The sequence below is a fragment of the Meles meles genome, chromosome 3 (assembly GCF_922984935.1).
Source record: "Meles meles chromosome 3, mMelMel3.1 paternal haplotype, whole genome shotgun sequence".
Taxonomy (NCBI): Eukaryota; Metazoa; Chordata; class Mammalia; order Carnivora; family Mustelidae; genus Meles; species Meles meles.
In genome coordinates this window covers 156452054-156479592 of record NC_060068.1, presented here as the reverse complement: position 1 = coordinate 156479592, position 27539 = coordinate 156452054, and the positions used below count along the sequence as shown (strand labels likewise).

General features: G+C 41.5%; 1 protein-coding gene across 3 annotated transcripts in view; it reads right to left on the bottom strand.

The window, feature by feature from the left end:
- Nucleotides 1–27539, bottom strand: part of PRLR (prolactin receptor) — a 198630-nt gene that overhangs the window by 133197 nt on the left and 37894 nt on the right. For 2 of the 3 annotated variants that reach the window (XM_045999509.1, XM_045999507.1), the window contains exon 1: nt 26299–26396. The exons of the other annotated variant lie outside the window; for it this stretch is intronic. The gene's annotated coding sequence lies outside the window, so the exon portion shown is untranslated. Of the gene's footprint in view, nt 1–26298; nt 26397–27539 lie in introns of those variants that run through there. 3 annotated transcript variants of the gene reach the window in all.

Below are 27539 nucleotides of genomic sequence, written 5' to 3'. Positions count from 1 at the left end.
AGATTGATAAACCCCTGGCCAGACTTATCAAAAAGAAAAGAGGAAGGACCCAAATAAATAAAATCATGAATGAAAGAGGAGAGATCACAACTAACACCAAAGAAATACAGACAATTATAAGAACATACTATGAGCAACTCTACGCCAACAAATTTGACAATCTGGAAGAAATGGATGCATTCCTAGAGACATATAAACTACCACAACTGAACCAGGAAGAAATAGAAAACCTGAACAGGCCCATAACCAGTAAGGAGATTGAAACAGTCATCAAAAATCTCCAAACAAATAAAAGCCCAGGACCAGACGGCTTCCCAGGGGAATTCTACCAAACATTTAAAGAACTAATTCCTATTCTCCTGAAACTGTTCCAAAAAATAGAAATGGAAGGAAAACTTCCAAACTCATTTTATGAGGCAAGCATCACCTTGATCCCAAAACCTTACAAGGATCCCAACAAAAAAGAGAACTACAGACCAATATCCTTGATGAACACAGATGCAAAAATTCTCACCAAAACACTAGCCAATAGGATTCAACAGTACATTAAAAGGATTATTCACGACGACCAAGTGGGATTTATTCCAGGGCTGCAGGGTTGGTTCAACATCCGCAAATCAATCAATGTGATACAACACATTAATAAAAGAAAGAACAAGAACCATATGATACTCTCCATAGATGCTGAAAAAGCATTTGACAAAGTACAGCATCCCTTCCTGATCAAAACCCTTCAAAGTGGAGGGATAGAGGGCACATACCTCAATATTATCAAAGCCATCTATGAAAAACCCACCACAAATATCATTCTCAATGGAGAAAAACTGAAAGCTTTTCCTCTAAGGTCAGGAACACGGCAGGGATGTCCATTATCACCACTGCTATTCAACATAGTACTAGAAGTCCTGGCCTCAGCAATCAGACAACAAAAGGAAATTAAAGGCATCCAAATCAGCAAAGAAGAAGTCAAACTATCACTCTTTGCAGATGATATGATACTGTATGTGGAAAACCCAAAAGACTCCACTCCAAAACTGCTAGATCTTGTACAGGAATTCAGTAAATTGTCCAGATATAAAATCAATGCACAGAAATCAGTTGCATTTCTGTACACAAACAACAAGACGGAGGAAAGAGAAATTAAGGAATCAATCCCATTTACAATTGCACCCAAAACTATAAGATACCTAGGAATAAACCTAACCAAAGAGGCAAAGAATCTATATGCAGAAAACTATAAAAACTCATGAAAGAAATTGAGGAAGACACAAAGAAATGGAAAAATGTTCCATGCTCCTGGATTAGAAGAATAAATATTGTGAAAATGTCTATGCTACCTAAAGCAATCTACACATTTAATGCAATCCCTATCAAATTACCATCCATTTTTTTCAAAGAAATGGAACAAATAATCCTAAAATTTATATGGAACCAGAAAAGACCTCGAATAGCCAAAGTAATATTGAAAAAGAAAGCCAATGTAGGTGGCATCACAATTCCGGTCTTCAAGCTCTACTACAAAGCTGTCATCATCAAGACAGCATGGTACTGGCACAAAAACAGACACATAGATCAATGGAACAGAATAGAGAGTCCAGAAATAGACCCTCAACTCTATGGTCAACTAATCTTCGACAAAGCAGGAAAGAATGTCCAATGGAAAAAAGATAGCCTCTTCAATAAATGGTGCTGGGAAAACTGGACAGCCACATGCAGAAAAATGAAATTGGACCACTTCCTTACACCACACACGAAAATAGACTCAAAATGGATGAAGGACCTCAATGTGAGAAAGGAATCCATCAAAATCCTTGAGGAGAACGCAGGCAGCAACCTCTTCGACCTCAGCCGCAGCAACATCTTCCTAGGAACATCGGCAAAGGCAAGGAAAGCAAGGGCAAAAATGAACTATTGGGACTTCATCAAGATCAAAAGCTTTTGCACAGCAAAGGAAACAGTTAACAAAACCAAAAGACAACTGACAGAATGGGAGAAGATATTTGCAAATGACATATCAGATAAAGGGCTAGTATCCAAAATCTATAAGGAACTTAGCAAACTCAACACCCAAGGAACAAACAATCCAATCAAGAAATGGGCAGAGGACATGAACAGACATTTCTGCAAAGAAGACATCCAGATGGCCAACAGACACATGAAAAAGTGCTCCACATCACTCGGCATCAGGGAAATACAAATCAAAACCACAATGAGATATCACCTCACACCAGTCAGAATGGCTAAAATTAACAATTCAGGAAATGACAGATGCTGGCGAGGATGCGGAGAAAGGGGAACCCTCTTACACTATTGGTGGGAATGTAAGCTGGTGCAACCACTCTGGAAAACAGCATGGAGGTTCCTCAAAATGTTGAAAATAGAACTAAGCTATGATCCAGCAATTGCACTACTGGGTATTTACCCAAAATTTACAAACATAGTGATCCGAAGGGGCACATGCACCCGAATGTTTATAGGAGCAATGTCTACGATAGCCAAACTATGGAAAGAACCTAGATGTCCATCAACAGATGAATGGATAAAGAAGTGGTATATATACACAATGGAATACTATGCAGCCATCAAAAGAAATGAAGCTTGCCATTTGCGACAACGTGGATAGAAATAGAGGGTATCATGCTTCGTGAAATAAGTTAATTGGAGAAAGACAACTATCATATGATCTCCCTGATATGAGAATGTGGAGATGCAACATGGGAGGTTAGGGGGTTAGGAGAAGAATAAATGAAGCAAGATGAGATTGGGAGGGAGACAAACCATAAGTGACTCTTAATCTCACAAAACAAACTGAGGGTTGCTGGGGGGAGGTGGGGTTGGGAGAGGGGGGTGGGGTTATGGACATTGGGGAGGGTATGTGCTATGGTCTGTGCTGTGAAGTGTGTAAACCTGGCAATTCACAGACCTGTACCCCTGGGGATAAAAATACATTATAAGTTTATAAAAAAATAAGAAATAAATAAAAAATTTAAAATCATGGAAAAAAAAGAATTGTGATCAAGGGAAATATATGGACAATATATTTTCTGCAGATGTTATTAAATTTAAAAATAGGTTTATCTTTGAGATTTTAAAATATACATTAAAAATATTATATCAATAGTAGATACCTAAAAAAAAAGAAAAAAAGAAATTGTCATTGATCAAAATTTTTAAAAAGGCAAGAAGGGATTAATCAGGGAACAAAAAATAGATGGACAAAAGGAAAACATACATTAAGATAGCATATTTAAATTCAAATAATTCAGTAATAACATCAAACATAAATGGGTTAAATACTTCAATTATAAGATTGTAAGGACACAGAAAGTTTGAAAATAAAGGTATGGAAAAAGACACATCATCAAAATACTAATCAAAAAGAAAGTTGTTACAGTTATACCTAATATCAGATGAAGTAGTAGTAGTAGATAAAAGTAGTAGTAGTAGATAAAAACAGTGACACTTCATAATGATAGAAGATCCACTCATCAGGAAAGTAAAAATCTATGCTCATGTAATTACATACCCTCAAAATATATTAGGCAAAAATTTCCAGAACTGAAAGGAAAAAGAGACAAATACACAATCATAGGAGATGTTAATATACCATTCTCATGTGAAATTGAACATGCAAATAAAAATTAATAAGTATATACATAGATGGTTTGTATAACATGATTAAAAACTTAACTGACATTTATAGAACACTATAGCCAACAACTGTAGAATGCATGTTCTTTTCAAATGCACTTGGACTAGTCATTAAAATAGACCACACACTACATCATAAAACAAATTTCAGCAAATTTCAAAGGGTTGAAGTCCCAGAGTATACTTTCTGACCACAGAATTAAATTAGGAATTAGTATCAGAGGAACTAGAAAATCCCCCAAATGTTTGTAAATTAAGCAATATAATTTTGACAAGCCTACAGGTCTAAGAAAAAATCATAATGGAAATTAGAAAATATATTGAACTGAATTATAATGTAAGTATTTCATTCCAAGAGAAGCAATGAAAAGACTAAGCCAATGAAAGGGCTAGGGTTGTCCTTCCTGAAAGAAAACTATGGCAGAATTAAGTAGTCCTGGGAATACTGAAATCTTGTTTAATTTATGGTGTGACTATATCACATTTGCAGATTTGATAAAATGATGCTACATGTTCTAATTTTACATTTCTCTTATTCAATTGATGTATAATATTGATATAGGACTTCAAGCTCACAAGTTTGTCCTCTATTCATATCCTACTAGGTTATCAGCAAATCAAGAAGAGGCATCTCAAATCCTGGAAGCTCTGGATGATAGCAAAGGCAGAATAAATTCTTCTCAAGTGCTTAACTGAGACTCTTCATCAAATGATGATGAAGAAACCAATTCTGGTGGGTTGTGGTGAATCAATAATTGATTAAAATTCCCCTGATCAGTCTGATTTCCTACAGTTGTATTGTGATTAATCAGTTTCATATTTGTTTGATTAATGCTGAGTTTTACATAGACTTTCCTTCTAACAAGAACAACAAGACACTGAATTACTCAAGACAGGACATGGACATTTGTAAGATGTAGACTGATAGTATTTTGGATTCTCTACCTGACCATTTCACTCTGCTTAATCTCTCTCTGTGTATAGCTTGTGGAAGGCCTTATTTTATTAGATATTAAGGTCTTCTTTATTATTTTATCAGTAAGGCAAAAATACATTTCATGCATATAAATATCTTGGTGTGGTAGTTGGGCCAATATAAAAATATTAATTTCTGCATACCAGCTTTTGGTTCCTGAGAACGGTCTAGGAAATCTCAAGAAAATTCCTTTGGAACAGTGGGTATCCTAATGATGTGAATTAATATTGACAAGATGAAATCATGATACTGTAAAATAGATAACCACTTCAACAGTACACCCTGTTTGCAATCTTGTTTTCAAGAGAACACTGCAATCTTAGAAGGCCGTGTAATCACTGCAACAACTTTTAGCAGCGATCCTTATGAGGAAATTTGTGGAAGATCACTAATCAATTATTGATTTATTACCACCACAAGAATTGGCTTCCATCTTGCTTCTTACCCTAGACTCTCTGAATTATCACACAACTCCTAGACATCACTTAATTATTAACTGGATAACCAAAATCATCAGGTGCTATGCAATGCTCTCCATTTCCATACACCATGATCTCTTATGGTGGTCATTTTGCTTTCATCGTCTGCTTTTTGCACTTTTAAAGACTTATTTTCTCAGTAGGATCCACGCTCAGTGTGGAGCCCAGTGCAGGGTTTGAACTCACAACCCTGAGATCAAGACCTGAGCTGAGATAAAAAGTTGGATGCTCAGCTGACTGAGCCACCCAGGTGCCCCTGCTTTTGTGAATGCAAGCAGCCTGAGGCACCTCTCTGAGTCCATCTACAGCATGAGTTTCCTGTGCGCTGCCTATAGTTTGGGAAAGGTTGGGTCTCTGTGACTGGGAGTGTAGTTCTTTAAGATGTTACCTTTTAATTTCCTAGGACATGGCAGTAGAGATTGTCACTAAGGAAGACTGTTCACAGAGGTTTATAAAAATGTAAATTTTAGCTCAGTCAAGAGGCTCTGTTGAGAACATATGATTGTCATCCCATAATGCATCACGTAAGAAACCACCCAAACTGACATGGTAGGATGGATGGTCTGTGCCGCCATATAGTCTGCAGTGTGTATGCTGTGGCTTTGGATTGCAAAATTTGAAAACGAGGAACATCATGTTGATGACAATATACTTCAAACCTCATTGGAGGTTCATCACATGCATGAAGTGAAAAGAAACCACTGTGAGGCTTAAACCACCACTGCTAGTGGACAGCCACGAGTGGAGGACAGGTCTCTCCACTCTTATTTGGTAGCATTGGCTTGTTTGTTTCAAAATAGAAATAAAAGCCTCCTTGCCTATAAATGCCAGAAGTAGATGAACTGACCTCAAAATTTACTAGATCCTACAACAGCTACTGGAAGCACAGGGTTAGCACCAGAAGCAAGGTCTGAGCTAATTTATTGGGTCAATTAATTAGATAAATACGTATTAAGTATCAACTGTGTATCAGACACTATTACAGGTACTCAGAATAATGTAATAAACAAACGGACATAGTCCCTGCTCTTGAGAAAGTCTATAATTTGACGGGAGAGGGAAAGTGCTTACTAGATCTGAGAGTGGATTTAGTTTCCTCTTTTCCAGTTTGTTTTCTGTTTACTTGTTTGTTTTTTCCTTGTGTTTGCTCATAAAGGAAAGCTCACTTTTATCCCCAGATCATGTTTAATGATGGAACTAAATGGCCATGAGCAATAATTCTTTAACTGGTATTACAACTGCTCTGAGAAACCATAGCAGACAACTCTAAGATCTCAAACAAAAAGCCACACAGGGAATCAAAAAATAAAGAAACAAGAATGATAGCAACCCCGGCACACATAACAACTTGAACGCTGCAGTATCTGTCCTCAGAGGAGCATTCCAAATTCACTCCAGAGAAATTTATGAATACTTCCACTGACAGCCATGGGAAGATGTGTTACTCAGTGTGCTGAATCTTAACAACGGATGATGTGGTGGCCTGCGGAGGCATATGGCCAAAATAAGAGCTGATTGCTTCTAAATGGGGAGGGGGACTATTTATTCTCTCAGTAGGTGAGGAGTGTTACCCAAGTAACTCTTGTGTCAATAGGGGTAATGTCCACACTCTCTAGCAACAGGTGCATCCTGGGCACTGACTACTCAGAACAGATGCACTCGGCTGTGCTGGATAGGAAGAGGGAGACCTTTTTATCACTGGATATTGGGGTCCCTGATAATGTGGAAGGGACCAGGAATAAAGGACTAGGGCAGCTGGAACAGCAGTGGAGGAAGCCCAGGGTCTAAGGCAGTGGGTATTTGTCTACCGGAAGAGGAAGTATTTCAACAAATTTAAGGTATGACCTTAAAGGTGTATGAATGTCAGCTGGGGTTGTAGGACACAGATCAGGGTTTGGGAACTGCTTGAGCTCAAACCCTTAAAATGTCTTCCCTAGAGACCGCCATGGTTTCTAAATGAGCTCTTAGTTCTACTCTTCTAGGAGGTATCTTTTTTTTTTTTTTTTTAAGATTTTGTTTATTTATTTGACAGAGAGAGATCACAAGTAGGCAGAGAGGCAGGCAGAGAGAGAGAGGGGAAGGAAGCAGGCTCCCTGCTGAGCAGAGAGCCAGATATGGGGCTCGATCCCAGGATCCTGGGGTCATGACCTGAGCCGAAGGCAGAGGCTTTAGCCCACTGAGCCACCCAGGCGCCCCTTGGAGGTATCTTTTAAAGAAATCTTACTTTTTGAAAAAGTATAGAATTGTGTGTGTGTGTGTGTGTGTGTGTGTGTGTGTGATGCAAATAATCTCACCTAAATGAGTGTTTTGAAATAGCAGGGCTTTTTAAACCAGAGCAAAACTGTACTATGTATTCAGTAAGCTATGTCAAGCTAATAATTATTATTTTTTCCCTGAGCCACAGCAGATTGTTTAACATGAGGGCTGGGGCAGGTTGGAGAAACAAACTCCTAAAATAGCTAACCTGATGGAGAGGTACCAGCACTCTGGGTTTCAGAAAGCTCAGGCATGTTCCTCCAGACTCAAGGCTCTGTAACCCAGAGGCATGCTTCGTGCTCACAACTGGGAGAAAGGGCGGGCTCCCACTATACTACCTGGACCTGGAGCATGCTCAGTGTCTACTACCCAGACTGTCCACCCCACCTCCTCCCTGCCCTGCCCTGTCTGAACTTCTTCTATGGTTCACTTGCCTTCAGACCTCCAGGATGAATTAGTCCCACAGGAGAACAAGGGAGGTCAGGAGTGTGGCTGGGGCATTTATCCCCTTGCTGCCTTGCTGGGAGGTCACCGTGGGCTGACTGACCTAATAAGGCCACTGCTTCCCTCAAGGCAGAGCTTTCAACACCAGGGCCCTTCCAGAGGGCAGGTAGAACTGTCCCTGCCCCTTGCCCCCATGGCCAGAGGCTGTCCTGTGCTTGCCAACCCTGATACCAACTTCTGTCCTGAATACTCGACTCACACCTTTGGAAGGAGTTCCATTATCCAAGCCGTCTCAAATTGCTCCGTTCCTATAGGGACCCGATGTTAGCTGAGGCAGCTCCAATCTCCTGCCAGTTCCTGGGGCAGAGTGAGGTCCCTCTCTTCACACTGTAGGGGACCCGCTTCCCTTCCCCAGAACCACAGTGGAGACCTGGTGTCTGCTTTCCTGCTGGAGGTGCTTTCTCGCCCAGAGAAACGGATAGCACTTCATTTGTTTCAAGGAAAGTGTTAATATTTTTATTTAAGCAGAAATGAGTTCTGCTTGGTGAAAAATGCAATAAATTCATTTTTGCTTCAAACTTGTGGATGAGAAGAAAGTTTTTGATACTTGTCGGGTTATTTTTTCTTAAATATAAATATAGATACAGATTTTGTTTTGTTTTGTTTCTGTGGGTTTTGTTATTGTGATTGTTCATTTTTTAAAAAGATTTATTTATTTATTTTAGAGAGAGTGGGAATGCAGTGGGGTGGTTGGAGGGGCAGGGAAGGAGGGACGGGAGAGAGAATCTCAAGTTGACTTTCTGCTGAGCAGGGAGCCCAACACGGGGCTTGATCCCACAAGCCTGAGATCATGACCTGAGCCGAAACCCAGAGTCGAAAATGCAGAGTCGGATGCTTAACCGACTAAGCCACCCAGATGCCTCAGCCTTGAAAAATCTTGTCTGGTAGGTAAAGCATGTCTTATCCCTATCCTTTGACTCCATACTCTTCACCCCTTTCATCCTTATTCTCACCTTCTCCTACTCCTCGTTTGGACGGGAACCCCATCCCGTCTGTGGTGTCATTTATTAAGGTCTTGTTCTCTAGGGATTTTCTGTACAGCTATTGGCTGATAAAATTCAATACCTTTCAGATGTGGGTTCATTTTTATGAGAGTTTCTTGCAGTCTAGAAGGCCTTCATTGTGACGGTACAGTGGCAGGCAGAGAAAATCAAGTTATTATTCTGGACAAGGATCCAGTCATCACCTGCTTTTTCCTCTTCCACAGCCCTGATCCTGTTCCCTGGGAAGCATATTTCCTGTGACGAGGCAGCCAGAGTAGGTCTGCTGGACCCTACAGAGCTCAATTCTAAGGGATCTGGCACAATCACTAAGGAGCTCAAGTGACAAGATTGGCCTGAAGTCCACAACCCTTTATTTAAGGAAAAACACTAGGAAACAAAATGCAGAATGTTGCCCTCCTCAAAGGCCTCTGGCAAGAGTGGCCTTCTAGTTCAGAAGTTAAATTCTTCCCAGTTTCTCTTTTAATTTTGGCAACTGAAACTTTTTTGCCTCTTACCCCTTCAAAAAGATATGTCACATTCAATTGAAAGACACTCCAAACGATGATTCAGCACACAAATCGTGAAGGGAAGAAGCAGTTGTTAACATGCAGTCCTTTGAAGAGTAGTTTTTTGCTGTTCTTCATTTTCTGTGTTGACACATACCACTCCAGCTAATTAATTTTCTAGCAGAAAATGTGATTATTTGAATACCACACAATTAACTTGTTCACTCCTGTCGATGGTAACTGTTTTCTCTCGCAAACAATGCTGCTGTGAATGTTCTCTAGGCTGATGCCAGGCACCAATGCAGACACTTTGCCACTTTTCTCCATCCACCACCCCTCCCTTTCCTTCACCTAGTTTTCCAGTGAACCCCATTTTTTCCTGCCCCACATCCAAACCACTCTGTTTGGGCTCCATGTCTTGGCTCCTATTGTCTGACTGGACCCTTGTTTCTGAATGTTTTGGGACCTGCCACCTTAGCTTTCCTCTTCGGAACTCTTCGAGGATGGGATTCTTGTCTCTGTCCTCCAGTTTCAGACTGGAAATTATGGGTAAGAGCCTTACCCTGAGCGTCACAAAGCCTGTGGGGCTTGTCCTACCCCGAATGACTTCTTCCTGGCTCCTGCCAGCCTCAGAGGCAAGCTCAGAGGCAAGAACGTGTCTGACTTAGTCAGTGGCATGTGCTCAGCTCAGGTGAGGGGTCTGGCACGTGGTATAATCTTAACAGTGATTTTTAAGTTATTTTGTGACTTAGCAAAGGAATTTTCATTATGTTTACGACTGCCTTTTAGACATCCCAATTAAAGATAGATTGATCAGTTGATCGATCGATAGAGATACATGGCTGGATAGAGAGAGAGATGATAGATCTCTGATAGTACCTAGTGACTATGTAGATTATACATGTGGATGCCTCAACCTGAGGGAGAATCTTTTAAGCCAGGGGAAAAGGCCTTTTGTAGACTCTGCTTTCAGAGTTTTTAAGATTAAGTTTACTAAGCAACAGTGAGTGATGCCACTTTATGTGATTTTCTCCCAATGTCTTCCCAAAGGCAAGTCTCCTCAAGGAGGACATTTTTTTTTTTTCTGTTAAGACTTTAAAAACTGCTCCTATTTTCTTCATCTGATCAGAGAGTACACTTTCTCAAGAGACATCCTACCACACCCACTTTTTTTTCTTTAAGATTTTATTTTTAAGTAATCTCTACACCCAATGTGGGACTTGAACTTGCAATCCTGAGATCAAGAGTTGCATGCTCAACTGACTGAGCCAGCCAGGTGCCTCCCACTTTCTTCTTCTTATTCAATTACTATATGATTGCACACAAAGTAAGAGAATACTGAGAAGGAAAAGCAAGAAAAAGATTTAAATCACCTTGAAATAGAAACAATTATTGTTAACATTTAGTCGTCTATTCTCTGAGAATCTTTCCCATGTGAATATATATATAATTACATAATATATATAACATATAATAAAGTATATGTATATTATAATATATAGTATTATGTATTACATATGCTAAAATATTAAACATATTTACATGTATATATTACAAATACACACAATATGCACTGTGGCCCCCATGTACATCTGCCTGATTGTTTTCAGAAACCACAATTTAATCTCTGTGGACTGTTTCTTGTTATCATTTAATTCTCCCCTAATTTTCTTGAGTCATCCATTTCTCTGTTTATGACTTCTCCCAATTATACTCCCCCCCCCATGGCTTTCTTCAGATCAAGGACTAATTTTACTACATACCAAATGGCTTAAAAAAAATCAATAATTCCAAATTTCATCTTTTTTTTGCCTTCCTTTAAAAACTTTTTTTTAATTGAGAAATAATTCACAGGCCATAAAATTCATCATTTCAAACTGTACGACTCAGGGAGCTTTTGGTATTTTTTTTTAAATATTTATTTTTATTTGTTTATTTACAGCATAACAGTGTTCATTGTTTTGGCATCACACCCAGTGATCCATGCAGTACGAGCCCTCCCTATTACCCACCACCTGGTTCCTCAAACTCCCACCCCCCCCCGCCCCCCTGCCGCCCCTTCATAACCCTCTGGTTGTTTTTCAGATTCCATAGTCTCTCATGGTTCATCTCCCCTTCCAGTTTCCCTCAACACCCTCTCCTCTCCATCTCCCCATGTCCTCCATGTTATTTGTTATGCTCCACAAATAAGTGAGACCATATGATACTTGACTCTCTCTGCTTGACTTATTTCGCTCAGCATAATTTCTTCCAGTCCCGTCCATGTTGCTACAAAAGTTGGGTATTCGTCCTTTCTGATGGAGGCATAATACTCCATTGTGTATATGGACCACATCTTCCTTATCCATTCATCCGTTGAAGGGCATCTTGGTTCTTTCCACAGTTTGGCGACCGTAGCCATTGCTGCAATAAACATTGGGGTACAAATGGCCCTTCTTTTCACTACATCTGTATCTTTGGGGTAAATACCCAGCAGTGCAATTGCAGGGTCATAGGGAAGCTCTATTTTTAATTTCTTCAGGAATCTCCACACTGTTCTCCAAAGTGGCTGCACTAACTTGCATTCCCACCAACAGTGTAAGAGGGTTCCCCTTTCTCCACATCCTCTCCAACACACGTTGTTTCCTGTCTTGCTAATTTTGGCCATTCTAACTGGTGTTAGGTGGTATCTCAATGTTGTTTTAATTTGAATCTCCCTGATGGCTAGTGATAATGAACATTTTTTCATGTGTCTGATAGCCATTTGTATGTCTTCATTGGAGAAGTGTCTGTTCATATCTTCTGCCCATTTTTTGATATGATTATCTGTTTTGCGTGTGTTGAGTTTGAGAAGTTCTTTATAGATCCTGGATATCAACCTTTTGTCTGTACTGTCATTTGCAAATATCTTCTCCCATTCCGTGGGTTGCCTCTTTGTTTTGTTGACTGTTTCCTTTGCTGTGCAGAAGCTTTCGATCTTGATGAAGTCCCAAAAGTTCATTTTCACTTTTGTTTCCTTGGCCTTTGGAGACATATCTTGAAAGAAGTTGCTGTGGCTGATATCGAAGAGGTTACTGCCTATGTTCTCCTCTAGGATTCTGATAGATTCCTCTCTCATGTTGAGGTCTTTTATCCATTTCGAGTTTATCTTTGTGTACGGTGTAAGAGAATGGTCAAGTTTCATTCTTCTACATATAGCTGTCCAGTTTTCCCAGCACCATTTATTGAAGAGACTGTCTTTTTTCCATTGAATATTTTTTCCTGTTTTGTCAAAGATTATTTGACCATAGAGTTGAGGGTCCATATCTGGGCTCTCCACTCTGTTCCACTGGTCTATGTGTCTGTTTTTATGCCAGTACCACGCTGTCTTGGTGATCACAGCTTTGTAGTAAAGCTTGAAATCGGGTAACGTGATGCCGCCAGTTTTGTTTTTGTTTTTCAACATTTCCTTAGCAATTCGGGGTCTCTTCTGGCTCCATACAAATTTTAGGATTATTTGCTCCAGCTCTTTGAAAAATATCGGTGGAATTTTGATCGGAATGGCATTAAAAGTATAGGTTGCTCTAGGCAGTATAGACATTTTAACAATGTTTATTCTTCCAATCCAAGAGCATGGAACAGTCTTCCATCTTTTTGTGTCTTCTTCAATTACTTTCATGAGTGTTCTGTAGTTCCTCGAGTATAGGTCCTTTACTTCTTTGGTTAGGTTTATGCCCAGGTATCTTATGGTTCTTGGTGCTATAGTAAATGGAATCGATTCTCTAATTTCCCTTTCTGTATTTTCATTGTTGGTGTATAAGAAAGCCACTGATTTCTGTACATTGACTTTGTATCCTGCCACGTTACTGAATTGCTGTATGAGTTCTAGTAGTTTGGGGGTGGAGTCTTTGGGGTTTTCCATATAAAGAATCATGTCATCTGTGAAGAGAGAGAGTTTGACTTCTTCCTTGCCAATTTTTTTTGGTATGTTTTTAAGGTTGAACATCCATCCGCACAACCAATTTCAGAATATTTTTATCACCCCCAGAAGAAACCCTGTAACATTAACAGTCATTTCCTATGGTCCCTCCCCCAGCCCCTGGCAACCACTGATCTACTGTTTATCTCTGTGGATTTCCCTATTCTGGACACTTTATATAAATGGAATCATCAAATACATGGTCTTTGCTGATTAGATCCTTTCAGTTTGCATAATGTTTCTGAGGTTTGTTTCTGTCCTAACTTGTCAACCACTACTTCAGTCCCTTCCATGGAATGATATTCCATTGTACAGATTATAAAATTTTGTTTATCCACAAACCTGTTGATGGACACCTGGGTTGTTTCTGCTAGAGAGTGTGAATAGGGCACTTATGAACATTTGCGTACAAGTCTTTGTTGGAGTATCTGTTTTCAAGTTGGGGGAATAGAGACATAGCATTGGAATTGCTGGATCATGTAGTCACTTTATGTTTAACTTTTTGAGGGACTGCCAAACTGTTTTCTGAAGTGGCTGCACCATTGCGATATGTCCATCAGCGGAGTGTGAGGGTTTTAATTTCTTCGCATCCTCACTAACACTTGTTATTGCCTCTCATCTTAATTATAGCCATTCTTGTGTGTGTGACGTGGTATCTCATTGTGGTTTTGATTTGTCTCCCTCTAGTGAGTAAGTAACCATGGTGAGCATCTTTTCATGTGCTTACTGGCCATTTGGATATCTTTTACAGAGATGTGCTTATTCAGATCCTGTGCCTATTTTTAATTAGGTTATTTGTCTTTATACCATACCAAATTTAACCCTTTCAAATACGGATTTTTGTCACTCAGTTGCAAAGTAGGCCTTTGTGAAAGATGATGTTAAGGTGCATTTCTACACTCAGATCTTCTTTGTCTTCCCACTTGTCCTTAGAAGCTGAATATGCTTGGCTCTTACATGTCATAAACACTCCTTATTATAAGTTGACATCTGTGCCACTGGCTGTGGTTTGCATTATTTATGGGGTCTGAAGATCGTTACACACCCTGTGAAAGAACTAGCTTGCGACCAGATATACATTATTAAAATCTGGATGCGTATGCAAAATGCAAAATATTCACTGCATGCTCCATGGGAAACATTATGTTGAAGAGGTAGGTTAGTTACTGATGTTAGTTGTAACACTCTCTGGCCCTACAGAAAGGTCACAGAGCAGATATATTCTAGCGAAGTTTCTCTATGAACTTAGTATGAGCAAGTCCCATCACTCCATTGAAGTATATCATAAAAAAAAAAGGCAGTTGGCTAGAAAAGATTTTTATCTACGAATATACTAAAACTGCATTTTAACAAGACACTGAAGCTTTTTAAGAATGTAATATTTGGGGCGCCTGTGTGGCTCAGTGGGTTAAGCCTCTGCCTTCGGCTCAGGTCATGATCTCAGGGTCCTGGGATTGAGTCCCGCATCAGGCTCTCTGCTCAGAAGGGAGCCTGCTTCCCCCTCTCTCTCTGCCTCTCTGCCTACTTGTGGTCTCTGTCTGTCAAATAAATAAATAAAATCTTTTTAAAAAAGTGTAATATTTAAGGAAATAAGTTGTATTTATGAAAAAATTATAAAACACTGTTAATAATATTAATATACTCATTAGGTATTAGGTAAAAATTAAACAATAAAAATGCAAATATTACCCAGTCCTGAAAATTTCTGCCTGTGTGAATATATATCTCACTTTTCCTAAAGTATTGAGTTCTTGGTGTTGCAACTAAAGTTTCCATTGGTAACAAACCTTCTCCTAACAATGATGTCATGGTGACTTTTGTGACCTTTCCAATGACTTTTTAACCTTCCTTAATTAATTTTTTTTTTTTTTGTGCTGGTTTTCACTGTCATCAAGATGAAGGTCCCATGGTGTTTCACACCAAATATTCTTCACAGCTCTCCAATCCTAACCACTTCTAATCCCAGCCAGCCTCTCCTACCTCACATCATCCAGGTTGGTCTGAAAATCTCTTCTCAGCCCATGGGAATGATGCTTCTTCACCTTTGTACCTATATTGCCCACACAGTCTCTAGCAGATGGGGAAGGATCCGTAAATGTTTACTGAGACAGTGAAAGGATATATTTGCCATGCTAATTCTTGCTTCCTGTCTTGGCTTATGCGTTCATTCAGCCTTTAAACACCCATATCTATTCAAGTTCTGCCCATCCTTTGCCCTACTTTCTTTATGTAGTTTCCTCCGTGCTATAATCTTTTACTGATTGCTAGTTACAGACCAGGTGAGACAGGTGGTATAATAATGAGCTATGGGCCCTGCCCTTATGAAGCTTCCAGTCCAGCATAGTGGGACATTAACATGCAAGTGCACAGATAAAGAACTATCTACCACTGTAAGTGTTTACAGAGTGCCTACATTAGCCTGGGAGGGTCACAGAGTAATTTCACACAGCCCTTCTCTATGCTTATTGTTTTGACATTTATTGTGTACAGTTCTGTACAGTTAGTGAATTTCTTTCTGAAGATAAATATCTCCTCCCTCCTCAATCCAAGACTGGAAGTGGTATATAGTAGGTATTTAAAAATGTATCATTGGTTAGTATGTCCTTGGACAAAAGTAATGAGCAATACATTCAGTTAAATCCTAAAATGTTCAATTCTTGAGGTTTCATAGGGATGAAAATGTGTCATAATAATTCTACTGGGATATGTCGTTGAATGTCCAAAACCAGCCAACAATATTTACATAGGAATTCCACTGGTCATTCTGCTTATGTAACCAAGGGTGATCTTCTTAGGGCTAAAGTCAATTGAAGTCATGCTTACTAATCCTGGCATTGTTTTTTTTTTTTTTTCAAAGATTTTATTTATTTATTTGACAGACAAAGATCACAAGTAAGCAAGAGGCCGGCAGGAAGAGACAGGGAAGCAGGCTCCCTGCTGAGCAGAGAGCCTGATGTGGGGCTTGATCCCAGGACTCTGAGATCATGACCTGAGCCAAAGGCAGAAGCTTAACCCACTGAGCCACCCAGGTGCCTCATAATCCTGGTATTGTTGTACATTAATTAGTTAGGCATTAGAGTCTAGTTAGCCTAATAGCGGGAGGAGCCATACCTTTCCACTGCGAAGTAATAATGAGAGAATGATTTGGCACCCTTAATTTCAGTAAGATTGTGGGAGGAAAGAGCTCTGCACTTATGGTAATTTTGAATTATTTAATGTAACTGTTAAGTTCAGAAACATCTCTGGGCAGATCCCTAATAAGTGAGAGATCTCCCTCACATTACGTTTTTCTTCTAAAAGAGTCCTTCTCCTCTCTTATTAAGTTTAATAATACCAATTTGCACCATCCAATTCTCTAACATCAGAACTCATTTACAGATTAAGTGCAATTCTTTGTGAAGTAAGGAATAAAGTGGAGGCTAAAATTTTCCAACCCAGTGAATTCCTTTTTTATGATTAAGGGGAATAGATCCTAAAGCCTTCTTAAACAGAAAGGCTTTTAGGAGGGAAGGAGACCAGGGGCAATTACTCAGGCTCTGTGCATGCGAATAGAAGGTACAAGTTGTCCACGTTGCCCTCTTCCTTTGTCCACACACATTTAAATATTTCTCCACCTTTTGCTTTCTGGAGATCTTTTGTGGAGTCCAATAGCAATGGTAAGGTCTCCAACTGTTGTTTGGTAGAGTTGATAAGTTGTTGCACATGGCTGAGAGCAGACTTAGAGCATGTCACACTTACATCTGACCCCTGTTCTACCATAATCCACTAAATTTTTTGAAGACATATTTTCTATCTGGGAGAATCTAACCTGTAGCCTATGTTCTCATACCAATGGGTTTTGTGGGCATTCTTTACAGCTTAGTGGATAAAACATTTTGGACAAGTGAAACCTTTGTGAAGAAAGGTTTGCTGAGTTTAACCACCATCAACATATATGCTAGGTCAAATAAAGAATAGCTTGTAATTGCCAACCTAAAGAAACCTATGACTATGCCTAACTCTTCATCCCACAGTTAGTTGGCCAAAGTGATACTATTGCCAGAAATAATTTTCCCTCCATAAATGGGGTTATGTAACCTTCTGTGTAATGGACAGATCTTCTTGCGGATAGATTTTATGGCTAGTATCATAAAAAGTACAAGAAAGAGGAAGAAATAAAAAATAATAACTAAATAAAATAATAATGAAATAAATAATAAAGAACAAGGAAATCAGGAGAAATAATTTTCATCTCACACTTGATTCTAGCCACTGTTTCATCCTTACTCAAAACTTCAGGGGAAGCATGAACATACCAGTTGGGAGAGTCCTAGAAGATGGGCTTGATTAGAGGATGATTAGTGCATATTATCCCCAAGCACTGAATCATGCCCCAGAGCACACTAATGAATCAAAATAATTCTTATTATTTTTAATAATGTTGGTTTTATACACAACCCAAGGAGAAAGGAACCAATTTAAATTCCTGTTCTTGGCACCATACAGTTTCCGAAGAGAACATCCAGAGTTGCATTTATTGAGAGCATGAAGAATAAACTCACTCCATCATATGCAATTGATCATTTTGTTAGGACAGAGCAGCCTTATTTCACATAGAACCAAAGTGGTGTAACTCCCAAGACTGGAAAACATTTTTCTCAACAGCAGAAGACTTTTGTTGTTTCCCCAGGGATCTATTTCATCTGGACAACTAAGAAGGGAGAATCTCAAGAGCCATATAATATGTCCTGAGAAGGACAATCAAGATCTTTCTCCTTTCTTTTCATTAGCTGCCAGTTTAGCAAAGTGATTAGAGTCTGGGAAATTCAGAGGACCAAAGTTGGGAAGAAGGGCTCCCAGACCCGCAACAAGCCCTTTCAGGCAATTATCAAGATGAGAAACTAAGCCCTCTTGTGTCTTTTTCTCCACTTTCCCCTGGTCATACACGTCTTTCATGATAAGAAAAAAAGTTTAGAGTAGAGATAATTAAGTTGTCAATCAGATGTTACTGCACTGTCAACACTGGGGTAGCTGAGTAATTGGAATGAAGCTTTGACTTTTTTCTCTCTTAGGGAACCAAGAAGCCATATCACAGTCCAAGGAAACAGTCTAGGGAAATCCTAGGAACTTGGCTACCCTTCCATTCTCCTTGGGCTTCACTACCCCCCCAAAATCACCAGGCTCCGTTTTTCTATTTCTTCATGGGACTAGCTGTCATTCACTCCACTTACAGAATTAATCACTTGGAACATGTATGCTTTCTATTGAAAGCAATGCTGTGCTGTTTAAATTCTCTCATGGACTTAAGAAATCATGATGATTTCTCCTTCTGTGACCACAATCATTAACATTTACTGAGGGCTCACCATGTGCCAGACAGAGTTCTCAAGTTTTAGGTGCAGTAACTGACTCACAACAACAGAAGAAGTCACATATTATTTCCACCTTACAGATACAAAAGTGAAGGCATATCTAAGTTGGTTAATCCATTCAAGGTCACGAAGCTCAATGGGGGGAGAGGCAGGACCTGAATACCTGTGGCCGTGTCTTCCACAGCCCATGCTCTTGCCCACACTATGCTCCTGCCATTTGTGATCCAAGGTATTTTTAAAAATATCTCACTACCTTCTTAGCTTCCCTGCTTCTCAGGTTTTCTGTGCCTGAAATAGTTGACACAGAAAATCAAAGTTTGTGGGATACAAAGAACACACACCCACTTTATTGTTCATCCACTTAAAAAATCATTTTTACAGTTAGCAACAATGAGTCCAGTCTTCTGCCCAAGGGAAGGCATTTCCTCTTCAACCTCTCTGACTGGTGTTCCCTCTGCCCTTCCCCCACAACATGCCCCCACCACTGAAACAATGCATCAAACACCAAGTAAGGCATCAGTCTGCACAATGCTTCTCCACTCCAGACAACTCTAATTGCTAGAAAAACTTGGTTATCCTATAACCTCCTTCCCCTGGCCCTACTTTTATCATTTGGGGCAAAGAAGAATCCTTCTTCCATATGACAGTCCTTTGAAGAATAGATAGTCACCATATCCCTTTGGGAAAGAGACTCCCATCTTTCACATTTCTATGGTGTCATCAGTCTGTCTCCTTGTTGCCGTCCACTGGACAATCTGTTAAGTTGCCAATGCCCCTGGTCAAAGGCATGTCACAGAATTGAACACAGGATTCCTGATGTGTCCTGCCCTTAATCCTTGTGTTCTCCAATAGAGCTGGCAGGCCCATGGCATGCCTTCCATATCCAGAAAGTGTGGCCTAATGCCAGGTTCTGTGCCTCTCTCCTACAGATCCCATGCCATTTGCTTAATTTAATTTAATCCAGGCCAAGAGTCTCTAATGTATGGAAAATGGGGTCCCCTTAGGGTCCATGTGCTTTTCCCTTTACTTCACACATGGAGAGAGGCCACACAGTTCAAAAGAAATCCTGGTACTGCACTGTGGTCAGCTGTAGACACACATGTTGGCCTATGACCCTTTGCTTTTAGATAGAGAGCCCAGAACTGAGTGGAATATTAAGACCTCAGGGTCTGGATGGATACACATCTGGGGAAAACAAAATAGGCACTGTATCTGAAGCACTCTGCCACCTTCTTTTGTCATAAGAGTTTTCAAAATATTTTTCCTACTTGCAAGTAGGCAACCCACTAAACCCTGAATCTATTCTTACAGAAAAAGTCACTATGGAGTGGATCCATCCTGATGGTCTGAATTCTCTCTCATCAGAAGATTGGCTCTTTTAGGTTCGTGGGAAGATGTAAAAGAATTCTTGATAATGGTTCGCTGATTAAAATGATATCCCTCAGAAGAGTTATTTACCTTTAATTGAGGCACCCTTAACCTTTAAGATTACAAAACAGTGAGAACTTGGTGGACTAGAATGAATTAGACGTGGGCATGGGGACCCCTGCAATGCATGTATGCCCACCTATTGTATTTACAGATAAGGTCAACTTGGCCCACACCCTACCTCCTTCCCTTTCTCACAGGGCTTGGTTGTACTTGGTCAAAGCCAAGTACACACAGAGCAGGGACACACTGAGGCTGCAGTGCAGTTCTAAGCACTTTGCGTGTATTTAGTCAACCTTCCAAATAACGTAAGTATCCATGAAGCATCTAAAAGGTAAGTCATCTGATTTACTCTTTACAGTTCACCCTAGTACTACATGTATCACAAATGCTAAGCAAATGTAGGGTTACTACCAGTTGAGAGTGATGAGATTTCGGCATGATTCGGGCCAAGATCTACTTCTGTATTACAGCAATAAAAAGTTCTATTTCACATTAAAAAAATGTAGGAACATTAGAGAAACATCGATTACAGGGCATTTTGAAGCATCCCAGGCCTTCAGATTTCCTTGGCAGGAAGCAAACTGACCTAGGAGGCAACAGTCTTGCTCTCTAGACATGGGAAACCTTTAATTACAGAAGCCTCATCCATATACCGAGAAAGAGCAAAATGAATTCCCACCTCCCTTCCGACCTAAATTCCAAAATTTCATTTCATGGTGGGTGTATATAGGCAATGAGTCAAATTCTCCTAACAGTTCATCATCATTTAGAGTTATTTTGTACTCTGAATGATGTTCTCTCTAAATAATCCCCAAGTCAGTTCCTTCTAAGGTAATGTGATTTTTATTCCCTCCAAACACCTGTTTGGAGATGTCAAATAGGGAATTCCACTTTCCTAGGAAAACCTTGCAAGTGAGTTTCCATAGGTTTCAGGCTTGGAGGCTTGTGTCTCTTCTGGCTGAAACCACAGACCTGATGTTTGTCTGTCTCTCTGTCCTGCAGTGAGGGTGAAGTCCTCCTGGAAATGTGCTTCTGGAAAATGCATGAGCCTTGCAACAAGAATGAATTTGCGCTCACTATGGATTTGGTTGGTTGTTAATAATTATCTCTGGACTCCTAGCAGGAGCGGTGCCCTGGTGGAATTTCTACATGTGCACTGATGGGGAAGAGAGCTGGAGGCTTATCAAGGAGCAAGAACAGTTGTCTCCGCTCTGACCACGTGTCTGTTGCTCTTAGAGAAGCCTGTTGAGTACTTGTGGTGAGAGGCTGGGTGGGGGAGGAGAAAGTTAGGATGATATTTGGCGGAATCTCTTTCTGTTAAAATACTGGGAAGCGTGAGAAAGTTCTCCCAAGCACATTAGTGCTCTGTATTTCTCCTGGGCAGTGTCGGTGTCTTGAGTACTGATAACTTGGCTTCAGGGCTCTCCCATGGCGCCACACTGTCGTACTGGCTGGGCTGCCCAGCATGCAGACTAGAACATAACCTGGACTCGCCCTGGAAAGCTCTTCGAGATATAGAGGGTGTGTCTCATCTTCACTCAAAGGAGCCCTTAGGTTCTTGCCTCTGTATCCTCCACAGGGGATTGTGAGACCACTTGCTGGTATTAGCTGCTGGAGCTTTGGGGACAGAGGACTGCAAGCTGGGTGGCTTCAACATCTGACATCTGCTGTCTCTCACTTCTGGAGGCTAGCTTTCACCGGAGGGGAACAGTCACGTGATGGTGATTTGACAAGATGGTGACTGTAAAACAAGGCCATTACAGCCACCAGCAGCATAAAGACAATGAGACAATGAATGAGTTGCCTACAAGCCCTTTTCTCCAGCTTGCATTCCCTTCTGACCAGAAACCCAAAGAGGACAGGTGTGAAGAAAGTCTTCCAAGGGTATCATTTCCAGCCAATTATATTGTAACAGACTCCAATGCATTCTCTGTGTTTACTATCTTGTCCCTTCTAAACTATTCTCCACATTTCAGCCAGGCTTTCCTTCTGGAAGTATAAATCTGATTGCACACCTCTCTGGTCCACTGTCCTCTCATGCAAAGACCTCAGTGTCCCTCCTGAGCCAGCTCTGCCTTCTCTGGTCTCACTCTCTCTGGGCCACGCACTCAGGTCTCCAGCCACTTTAATCCCAGTGACCTCCTTGCTTGCTTGATGCCCTTGCCCCTGCACTGGCTCCTGTTGGGAACATGCTATTCAGTGACCTCCTCATCTCAGTTCAGGTGTCAAGTCCTTAGGACTTCTTCCCAGATCAGCTCAGATGGGATCCCAGCTCCTCATGCAGACCCACTGTCCCAGGTATCTTTTAGGAGCCCAGACTTAACACTTTTTTTACCACATTATGGGTCCAGGTGTCTGTGTTCCTCAGAAGCTTCTTGGGCACAAGGACTATATTTCGGGTATCTTCCTGTTCCAGGCCTACCCTGTTATATGACTGGTGCTCAGTCAGCATTTGCGCTGAGAACACATGAGTAAGGGAGTGACCTGTAATTTCGTTATAAACAGTAAGTACATGGCTCTGGGCTCTGTCATAAATGTCTGTTTTTAATGGCCCTGGGAATTCGGGGCTCCTTGTGAAAGAGCCAGAGCCTACCTCTGCCTGCCATTCGCAGCTCTGTGACCCTCTCTTTCCCCTACCTCCCAATTTCCTGGGGACTATGAGACCCGTGCTTAGCTTTTACCTTGGTTATGGGTGGATATTCAAAGGGGCTTCCATGTCAGTGGCTAACAAACAGGATGGGTAGGAAGGAAGGGCATAGACTAGGATGGAAGGAGACAAGTCTGAAGAATTTTCTGGAAAGCCAGGTAGGAAAAGCATGAATGGGAAGAGAGAATGGGAAGTGTCATAGTGATGTGTACTCCCAGGGCAGAGTAACCTAAGCTCATACCGTCTCTTTGCCACTATTGCCAAATGGTGGACTGTGCCCTGGATTTCCAGGCAGGCCCTCCGTGTGAAGACAAAAGTAAATGAGCAAGAAATTAGGGCAAAAATTCTGTGCTAGGAAGCATCTAAATTGCAGATACCTTAAGAAAACAGGTGCTGGTGAGGCGCAGACACTATCTTCTCACAGAAATTTTGGATATGGAAAACTCTGTTGCAGTTCCAGGGTGGGGGTAAATGGGGGTGTTCTGCATGTGCAAGCAATGCCCCAGACACCAGCCAGGTGCAGCAGAAGGGGCCAGATGCTGTGGCACAAGGAGAGGCCAGCTGTCCCCAAGACTGACCATCTGCTGTGGTTTGAGCTTGACTCTCCTCTGCTTGTGTTTTTGATTACACGGAGAAGTTTGGGCTGCTCTTGCTGCCCCTCCAGGAACATGCAGAATCAACATTGGACTGTCCACCTTGCAGACACGTCTTCCTTCCTCAGGGGATTGCCATTTTGGTACTTCAAGGTGGGAAGGCAGCTCTTCCTCACTCTACCCGATGTTTCTATCTCTGCCCTCTAACTGCCCACAGTAACTCTGCCTCCTCTAGTTACATAACAGTGGGGACGAGGAGTCATTGTGTGTCTCTGAAGGAGCCCCACTGTTCAGGACAGCCTTTGGGCCAAATAGCCACTACTTTCTTTTTCATAGATACAAAATTCTCAAGCGTTCTCCACTGGGTGTGGTCACCATGCAAGACACATGGGGATGCATGTGGGTAGAACAGGACCGGATCCCAAGCCAAATACCATCATTGTCTTTCTGGCCTCATTTACCCTTTTTATTACACTGAGAGAAAGTGATATGGGTACCAAGGAACACCAATGCCACGCCCTAGGAGACGACCAGATTTTAAGCAATGACCTTGCACCAGCACATCACATCTGAGTGATACACTCTTTTGCCCAGGGAGCACTATGGAGCTAGTAATTCATAACAGGCACATTGTCCTGTAATTTTTGACCTGACTTACCAGCTCCCTTGGAGAGCAACCCCTTTCACTCAGCTGCACTCCCCTGGCTGGGCTCCAACCATTCCCACCCATGGACCATGACTAGTGTGGCAGAGACTTTGCTCCCACATGGGAGCATCTTTTCCGAGTAGATGGCTCATCTTGCTCTCATAGCTGTTTCTTATCACCTGAATCACCCTGCTTATTCCTTCTGTTCTACAGAAGCTGTGTGGGCTAATTCTACTGGCATGTGATTGGTTTGAAAAATGAGTGCGTAGAAAGCTGGATTCCAATCCTATGGCAAGAATGCTTTTTTTTTTTTTTTTTTTAACCTGTTATGTTAGGTCGGTCCATATCTCCCTTGGTTCTCCTGCCTCCCTACAGTTTGTTTTGCTTGTGTCCACACAACATCTCACAAGGCAGGTGAAGATGGTGGCAAGAGAGATGCATTCCCAGTGCAGAAGGTGAACATCCCAGGTATACTTTGCCTTACCCTGTGGCAAAGGGGTCTCAGCCAAGTGGGCAGCTGAGACCCACCTGAGATGACGGGCCAGTCTCAGGGGCTTCAGGCCTTCTGGTGATTCGGCAAGGTTCCTCTTTAGAAAAGATTCTGGAGGTTTAGATGGCTTAACAATTATTTATTGCCTATCTGCCACATGTTGGGCTCTCAGGTTGAGGCTGGCATGATTCCTGCCCTTAGGAAGTTTCTATAAAACTTCCTGTCTATAAAAGCAGGGGAGGCCTGGTGGGAGTCAGCGAGGCGCTGGCCTGAATACAGGTTTCAAGAACCTTGCCTTAGGCTGCTTCAGGCCTCTGCACTCAAGTTTGTTATTCCACTTCTCCAAACCTTTTTCTTCTTTCACACCTTGAGGCCCTTGCTACTTTCTCTTCATCCACTCTTTTCATTGCTTTTGCCATTTTTTAAAAAAGACTTTACGTATTTGAAAGAGAGAGGGCTTGTGTGTGCATGTGCACCCGCGCATGAGCATGCATGTGCACACACACACACACACACACACACCACGAGAGAGTAAAAGCGTACATGCCAGGGGTGGGGGTGGGGAGGGCAGAGAGAGAGAGAGAGAGGGAAGCAGACTCCTCGCTGAGCAGGGAGCCCGACATGGGACTCAATCCCAGGAACCTGGGATCATGACCTGAGCTGAAGGCAGACACTTAACCGACTGAGTCACCCAGCCATCCTTTTCTTTTGCCCTTTAACTCACTGAAAAGTCTGCTCGAATGGATAAATAGGCTGTGGCACATCCCTACAATGGGATATTATTCAGAGCTGAAAAGAAATGACCCATCAAGCCATGAAAAGATGTGGAAGAAGCTTAAACGCATATTTGCTAAGGGAAAGAAGGCAATCTGAAAAGGCTACATTCTATATGATTCTGGTTATATGACATCGTGGAAAGCACACAATATAGACAGTAAAAAGCTCAGTGTCTGCTGATGGTTTGGGAGAAAGGAGGATAGAGGGAGCTGGGATTTTAGGGCAGTGAAATGGTTCCATGTAACACTGTAATGGTGGATACCTGACATTAGGCGTCGGTCAAAACCCACAGAACTGTACAACACAAACAGTGAACCCTAATGTAAGCTACAGACTTGAGTTAATACTAATGCATACATATCAGTTCATCATTGTAGTAAATGTAGCACACGAATGCAAGGTGTTAATAGTAGAGGAATTTGTAGGTAGGGAAGACTGGGAGACACTGGGAGACACTGGAACCCTCTGTATTTTCTTTGCAATTTTTCTGTAAACTTAAGACTGCTCTAAAACATGACATCTGTTAAAAGAAACAAAACAAAACACCTGAGCCCAGTCACTCCAATTTGAACCTGGCAAGCTTGGGCTCCAATGGCTCTGCATAGCTCACTGGCTGGCCTCTCCTTGTCTCTCTACTTTCCAGCTGGATCTGGAAATGTTTCCAACTCCATATCAAGGCAATGAATCCTTGACTCGCATCTTTTAGTTCCTCCTGCCCTACCCCAGTTTGCCCCTTCCCACTCCCCTAGGACGAACAGATCTGTCATATGATCATGCTAGTATATTGCCACGCTGGACTTTAGATCTTTGTGCCCAGGCCCAGTGAAGTGTGCCACACTTTCCTCTTGGAATACCTGGGCTCCACGATGGGCCTTCATGTTGGTCTTTATCTTAACACAGAGTGTCCTTAACAATTTCATATCAAAACAGACTTTTCCCTAAGACTTTGTACAACCACTGAGATCCTAGTCATACTTCCTGCCCCCTGCCCATTCTCAATCCCCCAAGAGAAAGAGGGGGAAAAAAAAGAATCAAAATTGACAAAGAAAGGTGAAAGTCACCAAGGCTCACCTGTGACATTTCTGCTGCCTGTCACCCCACTCACACTTCTAGCTGGAGCCTGCCACATCTTTGTTACGAGCCTTAGAGACAAGTGGTCTGAGATGTCATCCTCCCCTACATTTCCTACATGGATAAGGAGAACATTGGGACTCTAACCAGTCATCCTTTTACAACCTGGGAAAAGGTACAACCCACTGTTAATAATTTATCTACATACTAAAGTACAGAGGTTTGTAATCATTGCTCAGTAATGGGGATAGGGCAGGTAAGAAAACCTGTTGCTGAAAAACATGAGGGCTTTTGTTTCAGCTCGTTCCAAGGGTCAGAGCATGGGGTCAGGGGAAGGCTTGTTCACCTATGTCTACTGGGTTTTGCTGGCTCAGGGGTGGGGAGAAGACCTTTGTCTTTCACAAGCTCTAAGCAGAAGATAAAGTTGATTTTAAGGGGAAAATATTAATCCTCACGTTCCCAGAAAAAACAGCCCATCAACTCCTGTGAAATAGAGGTGCTAAAAAAGACGAAGAGAATGGTTCTTTTGGATAGCATACTCAACAGTCCTATACTGAGCCTGGCAAGCTGAGAAGTCTGAACTCAATCCTGTAGGCAGGGAGGAGCCACTAAGCTTCTGGGGAGGTGCCAAGAGTAGGACAGGATAAAAGGAAAGGAAGCAAAGAGAGGAACTTACATAAAGAAAAAGCAAAAAGAGTGAGAGAATAGTCCTCTTTTAAGGTTCTTGTTCACGTGCTGTCTGCCTGTTCAGAAATTGGACACATGAAGAATGGGCAGCTCTTATAGGGGCAAGCACATTTTGGGTTACTTAAGGCTCACTGAAACCCTTGTAAGAATTCTCCAAAGCCTGACTCCCTGAGGAGAAGCACCTTCTTAGACCCTTGCTCCTTCTACCTTATCACTTCTTTCCACCAGAAGAAGCCAGTAAGTAAGCAGTCCCCCACAGCAGAAGCTAGCTGGGGCCAAGGAACATCTGCCCTGAGTTTAGAATCCTCACTGGCTCTGAGGGTCTACCCTAGACTCAACTCCCCAGGTTTTGCAATAGTACCATCTTTCATTCACCTTATAGCGCTAGAACCCTGGTGCACAGTATGTGCTCAATAAACACTAGGTGAAGAAATGCCTGTATAAAATTGGAGCCACAGCTTCAGAATAATCTCTTTCAAACTGACTATGCCAACCATTTTCTTCTGGAACATCCTACCCCTTGTCCTCTGTTTGCATTAAGGATTACAGCACCC